The following is a 7,334-nucleotide window of genomic DNA, read 5'->3' as shown; positions in this document are numbered from 1 at the left end:
AGGAGGAGGAGGATGATGAAGAGGAAGAGGCGGCGGCCGGGCCGCGCCGTCGGGGCCCAGCACCGCCCCCTCGCGCGCGCCGCCGCTGCGTCAGCGGGGAGGGGCGGGGCTCGCGGCAGCACCCGGGGCGGCCGCGGGAGGGAGGGGGGGGGGGGCGGCGCTGTGGGGCCGGGGGGGGGGGGGCGGCCGAGTGTGGGGGGGAATTGGGGGCAGGCGAGGGGGAGATTGGGGGGCAGCTGGAGGTACTGGGCGGCAGTTGGGGGCAGCTGGGAGGCAGCTGGAGGTGTAGGACTGGGGGGAGGTGGGGGGTATTTGCAGAGGTCGGGGGAGATGGGGATGGGGGGGGGGCAGCTGGGGGAGCAGGGAAGCTGTTGGAGGTGTGGGAATGGGTGGGGGGCAACTGGAGGTACTGGGCAGCAGCTGGGGGAGCTGGGGTGGGGGACTGGGGGGCAGCTGGGAGAGCTGGGGGGCAGCTGGACGTACTGGGAGGCAGTTGGGGGAGCTGAGGGGGGCAGTTGGGGGTCCTGGGGGGCAGCTGGAGGAGCTGGGGGGCAGCTGGGGGGCAGTTGGAGGTACTGGGCAACAGCTAGGAGGGGACTGGGGAGCAGTTGGAGGTGTAGGACTGGGGGGAGGTGGGGGGCATTTGCAGAGGTCGGGGGAGATGGAGGGCAGCTGGGGGCACTGGGGGGCCAGCTGGGGGAGCAGAGGGGCCATTAGAGGTGTAGGACTGGGGGGAGATGGGGGGCAGCTGGAGGAGCTGGGGGGCAGTTGGAGGTGTAGGACTGGGGGGAGATGGGGGGCATTTACAGAGGTCAGGGGAAAAGGGGGTGCAACTGGAGGTACTGGGGGGCAGCTGGTATGTGGGACTGGGCGGCCAGGAGAGCTGGGGGGGCAGTTTGGGGTGCAGGGGGCAGTTAGGGAAGGTGTAGGACGAGGGGGGACATTTGCAGAGGTCAGGGGAGCTGGGGGAGCAGCTGGAGGTACTTGGGGGGCAGCTAGGGGGGCGCAGGGAGGAGAGCTGGGAGCAGAAGGGCAGAGGCGATTGGCAGCAGCACCCAACACCCACCCACCTCCCTTGGGGGGTCGGCACCCAGTTTGGGCCAGGCCTCCCCCCGCTCTCCCCAGCCCCCTCGCCTCACCCCTTGCTGCCCCACCAGTGACCACGCTCGCTGTTACTCACACCTCACTAGCAGCCCAGCTCCCGGTTGTAAACCAAGTGTATCGGGAACCGAAAAGCAGCAAGCCAATAAAGCCAAACCCGGTGCTAAAGCACTCGGTGCTGCCTGGGAAAAAGCAACCCCAAAGCTTTGGTGCTGCTGGTTTATGGGTTTATGCACCGGTTTGTCCAGAACCCAGGCGTCGGGGAGGAGGTTGGAAATGGTGGGGGGCAGAGGGCAAACCCCCTCCCCAAGCCTCGGTGTAAATGCTGACGCTGGTCCCCAACCCCGCGGGGGTTTTGGCACCCAGACCCTTCCCGGTCCCCAGAGTCCCCTCTCCCCACAGCGACAGCTCCCTGTCCAGCCGCAGGCCGGATGGGGAAACTCTGGCTCAAGGTTGTGACTTTAGAGATTCTTAAGTTATTCTGGGTTTAAGAAATAATTTTGACACCGTAACCTTCACAGGTGCCGTAAATCCACCGCGCTCTCCAACCAGCCCCCGCATCCAGCACCTGCCACCCCCCTGGCACGACACCACCCCCATCCCAGCAACAGGCATGCGCTGGGACAACAGCCCTTCCTTGCAGAGGCCACGGGATTGAGGCAAAGGTTCATTTATTTCTAGGAAAGCTGGCAGGCACTTCCCGGTGCACATTCGCTTGCGCATCAGCCAAGCCCCGGCCGGCAGCGACGTCCATGCCCTGCATGCGAAGGAGGGCTCTCAAAAGCAGTGCTCGAGCGGAGATCATGCGACTCCAAATGTGACAACTGCCTTTTTCTCTTTTTTTTTTTAAAATTGTTTTCACCAAGTTTTCCTGGCAGCTCTATCAATGTGCCATTATACTTGCGGATAACGAGGCAGCAACCGCGTGCGGCATATTAAACAGGGGTTGTTTTTTCCCCTTTGTGGATCCACTTTGGGCGAGCGTGGGTCTCGGTGCTGGCTTTGCAGTGGGTCTCCCCTCCTGGGTGCCGATTTGTGTACCAGAGCACAAAGGCAAAGCACCAGTGTGAACCCAGGCAGGCAACGGTGTGTTGCTCAAGCCCAGCAAATGCTACTGCCCTCCTGGGGAAAATCCCCAGCTCCACTCCTCTGCCAGGCTCTGCAAACCCAGCCGAGCAAAATGGGGAAAGAAACTGAGCTCAGAGACCTTATTAGGCTGGTAAACTTGTAAATAGATGAAAATTCCAACTTCTCACTAAATAGGTATGATCTGGGCTGTAAATATTATTTTGCATCTCTAATTATGGTATTGGTTTTGGTGTGTCTGCAACACGGTTGAATTATGCTGCCTGTTACAGCTGACACTTTGAATTTGCTGGCTCTGAAACTTTTAAAATTGAAATAATGACTTTTAGTACTCATTTCTCTTCGTTTGAAAGGCCTGTCGTCTGCATTCTATGTACAGCATCCAGTCCTGAGTTTGGTGACCACCCCGCTCACATCGCAGCCGTCCAGCAGTGCCGGGGACAGGGCTCCTTCCCTTTCCCTGCTTTTAGAGGGTGGAAAATCCCATATAATCCTTGCTGAGCCCCCGGGTATCGCTGCTGCACAGCCGGGGCTGCTGTACAGCTGGGATCTGTGTGGCTGTGCTCAAGGGGTGACTCGACTGTGTCACCAGAGCAGGGGTCTCAATATCCAGCAAGAGGTCATCGCTGTCCTTCCTGCGTGGCCAGGGAGCTGCTCTGCACAGCCTTGGCAAGGCAATGCCCTGTGACCAATGTTGGCTCTTTTCTAGCTCCTAGGAGAATATTAAAAAAAATATATATATATATATATATATATAAAAAAAATCATAATATAATATAACATATTGAAGTTGGACTCGATGATTCTTATGGGTTCCTGCCAACTTGAGACAGTCTATGATTCTATGAATAGAATATATTATACTATAACATAATATAATCAAAGCATGCTTGGCACCGACTGCTGACTTTCTAGGGAGGTTGCACGGAGAAGCTGGCCATGACAGCACCACAGGTACAAGGATCGTCACCCACCTGGGAGTTGTTTCCTGGCAAAGACCTCAAATCTAACCAAAAAATTCACAGTACCCTTATCTGTCTGGCAAGGGGTCCTCCTGCTTGGTCTCACCTGGTGAGATATGAAACCCTGAGGAGCACTCAGATACCAAGTTTGGGAAAATGTTGGCAAAGTAACCATCCCCAGCCCTCAAGGAGGGGATAATATGGCTGAAGGGAGAGGGGAGAGATGAGCAACTGTATCTGCACACCTAAATACTTCTTAAAATGAAGACCAAGCCTGTCTGAGCAGCAGCAAGCCAGCTTTGCTGTCTGCAGGGGCTTTTCTCTTTCCCTATTCCAGGTTTTTTGCCTAAGCCAGAGCAGCGTTTCTGCCCCCATCCCATACACATCCCTGGGATGGGATGGGAGATGCCTTTGGATGGAGAGGGGAAGAGCCGCCGCGTGAATCATTCCTGGGATAGACAACCACGATCTCTGGATCTCAGGAGCAGGGCTATGAAGACATCAAGGAAAATATCATGTCCTTTTATTTCACACCTTTATACCGAGGGGGTTAGTGTTTTCTTTGCAAGCTCAGGCAAGTGTCTACTCGACATCCCAGGGGATTACTCATCCCCTCTACTCTTGGCTTCTAATTAGCAACTAAAGGGGAATAAAATAATTAAATATGCCCAAGGTAACGATACTTGGAAACTTCAGGTCACGTTTCAGCTGAGGGAGGCGGCAAGTAGTTGGAGCAGGTGAGTTTGAAGTCTGTGAGAACCAGAAAGACACAAAAGGGAAGGGAAGATGTAGGGGAGGAGGGGTAAACACAAAGAGAAAGAAGACAATCCAAATTGTAGGCTAAGAAAGCATTAGATTTGTGAGTTAAAATGATGTCTAGAGTTAAGGTGATGCTTAAAGACTGTCCACGCAGGTGCCAGCAGTGCTGGGCAAGGTGGGGGACACCTGGGGACCCCCTTTCCCAGGGTGGTCTGCAGGGATGCTGGGCAGCCCCTGAGCCGCCAGTACTCTGCTCTCACAGGTGGGGGACAAGGTAAATTCGAGCCCTTTTATTTCCCAGCCAAAGCATCGTTGGTCCTCACCCCCTTCCTCCCCTTGGGGGCCTCAATTCTGCCCTAGTTAGACCTCGAAGTAATTCCCATTAACATTTATGAGAATTTCATGATCAAAAGAGGAATCAGCCCTTTCATCTGCCAGACGTGCCTGAACACACATCGCCTGGCCCCAAAACTGCGTACCGTCAGGCGGGAGCCCCCACCTTGTGCCAGGGTCCCTTGGGATGCACACCCCAAAACCAGCGGGGAGTTTGCGGGGTCGGGCTCTCCCTCCCCAACCCAGTTGCCTGGCATCGGTTCAGCACATCTTCCTTTCCCTTCCCACTAAGACTAACTAATTAGCAAATTACCACCCTCTCCGCACTATTTTTCAAGGGGAAGGTAATGCTGATAGCTCATTTCCAGATAAGAAATACGGAATAAATTTCAAGGCCTTGCCCGGAGCCATGGGACGAGCCAGCGGCTGAGCCGGGCTCAGAAACCCGGACTCGGGAGTCCCAGCCCTAACGCAGCCGGCTGGGTTGTAAGGCGGCTCCCAAACAGCCCACATCAAAGCGTGCTGCAGGGTTGTGAAAGCATTGCAGTATTGCACGCGGTGCAATTCCTGCTTAATGAAAATCTGCTCATCCCCTTCCCGCCGTGAGCGGGCCCTTGCCAAAGGTGTGTGTCTGTTGCTACAGATGTGATTACGGGCCAGCAAAGCCCACCGAGAAGGGCGTTTGCCTGGGTAAATAGGGACACGCCGTGTCTTTGCTGGTAGCTGAGCATCTGGAGAAGCACCAGCTGGGATATCTTTTCCCAAAGCTGCGATCGAGGTGTAGGCAGGAGTCTGGCAGGAAAGCAGGCAGCTCCTGGGGAAGGAGGGAAAGCTGACAATGGGCTTAGCTCATGTCTGCCACTGAGACCAGAACAAGTTTTTGTTCTCCGTTTTCTGGGAAAAAGAAAGAAGCCTTCACAGCGTGAGGTCACCCCACCGATCCGGTTTCACTCCCAAATGGTTTCCAAGGCTTTGCCTATGCACATGGGGAGCGGTTGGGAACAGCTTCCCGGGGCAGGCACTGGGGTGATTCATCCTTTTCCTCCTCTGCCACAGGGCTGGCAAGCGCTGGCAAAACAAAACGACGTCAGCACCTATTTCCCGTGTTTATCATCAGCAAATAATAACCTGAGATACCCGTCAAAGAAAAGCCGAGCCAGCTTTCGAAGCAGCGATCGCTCCCATGGCTTCCCGCTGGCTTCCAGGATTTCGAATGTGCTGTGTGTTTTCTGGGTGCTAGGAGGGATGTATAAACCCCCTTATTTTCTCTCTTTCAGTTTGAAAGGCTGGTCCTGGGTGGGTTACGGCTCCTCGCTGGCCGTGGCTCTCCTGCCCAGGGTTCAACACAAACAGGCAGCTGGAGCGGGCAGAGCTGAGCTGCCCTGGCTGCTGCTGCAGCATCGGGGGCACTCCTGGGTGCCCTGCACAGCTGGGGTGCCATGGGGCACCAGCACCCTGCCTGGCAAGCAGCAGGCAACCCTGAGGGGCAGTGTACCCCCGGGGACTGTCCCCCCAGGTCTCCGTGCTGTGCCCACCCCGGTTTCGCTGCTCCCTGGCATCCCTGCCCGTGGTCTGTACCGATCTGAGCCGCGGTGCTTTGCCAGCGGAGCCCCGCGGCTGCGCGGGACGTTGTACCTGGGTGAAGGACGGGTCACCGAACCCGGCACCGCTCGGGAAGGGAGCCTGGAGAGAGTGCTTTGGGGAGACATGTGCCCTCAGAGAGGGGAGAAGGAGGCCTGTTGTTGTCTGCAGGGTCCCCTGAAGGCGATGTGCTGGGGTGGCCGCAGAAAATCGCGAGCAACCAGAGGCAGAAACAGGTTCATCATGTGCCGCGGCGTGACTGTGGGTGACTGGAGCTGCACATCCTTCAGTGGGGAGTCAGGGCCGACCTGTGCCAGGTCACCTCCTCGGGAGCTGCTGCTCCTTCCTCCTCGCCTGCCTGGCACTCGTCTTGAGTCACTGCCAGTCGCTGGCACCAGCCCCAGCATCGTCCCGTGGCTTTCGGCAACTGGCTCTGGTCACCTCAGGGTGTCACAGGCGCCTGTCGCAGGGATAGGTGCCTCCACCGCATCTTCCTGAAGGTTTCCAGCCTCCTTCACTCCTTTCCGCGGAGCCCCGTCCCTGCCGTGCCCTGCAGAGCCATCACCCGGGCTCAGCCGTCACCATCCCACCGGTGAGCATCATCTCCGGCTCTGCCTGGAGCACCGGAGCATCCCGTTGACTCACCCACATTAATTTGCCCGGCAATCTCGGAGTGATTGCCACGGATGTGCCTGGGGACAGAGCCAGGAATCCCACGCGGGGGACACAGCCGCCAAGGGCTACAGCCCTGGCACATCAAGGGCTGGCGAATAATTGTCGTGCAGGGATCCTGCCCGTTTTGCTCGGCTCTGGGGAGCGGCATCAGGCTTGTTTAAATGATGGGGAACCCCCAGGCTCTCCCAGCAAATGGAGGGCAGGGGCCAGAAGGCAAACTGGGGCTCGCAAGGCCTTGTAGCTGGGGGTATTTAAGCAGCAGGAAGGTCTCCCCAGGGTCCCAGCTCTGCAGCTCATCGCCTGAATTGAAGGCTGCTCCTGGAGTTGGCCTGGCTGATGCTTGTCCGACTGACAACCCACCGCTCCAGCCCTATCCCACATTAATTACAGAACGGAGCAGAAGCGATACAAGACCTCCCAGAGCCCTGACTCCCAGTCCTGCATCCCCTGGAAGACGCCTTTTTACCTTCATGCGAAGAAAGGAAAGAAAGAAGGGAAAAAGAGCTGGGGTCCAAGCTGAGAATAGGTGGTGGAGAGCTTTTCCTCCGCCCCATCCTTTTGCGGCAGAGATTGCACTGCTCAGCTGATGTTGTTCTGTTCCCCCAGCGTGGGCTTTGCCTTCCTTCCCCTCGACTGCAGGAGAGGAACAGCTTTGGAGGAGCTGCCTGTCCCCGCACCCCTGAGCCACCATCGGCTGGGGGACGGGGACAACCTGCCAACACCATGGCCTTGCCTGGGTGGCCAAAGATGCTGTGCATCCATCACGACATGGCTGGAAGCGAGTCCTTGAGCATATTCCTGCACCCCAGGGAGCGCTCGGCCGGTTATTTCAGGGGC

The sequence above is a fragment of the Tyto alba genome, unplaced genomic scaffold, assembly GCF_018691265.1.
Source record: "Tyto alba isolate M040663 unplaced genomic scaffold, T.alba_DEE_v4.0 Super-Scaffold_26, whole genome shotgun sequence".
In the NCBI taxonomy this organism is placed as follows: Eukaryota; Metazoa; Chordata; class Aves; order Strigiformes; family Tytonidae; genus Tyto; species Tyto alba.
This window is presented reverse-complemented; position numbering follows the sequence as displayed.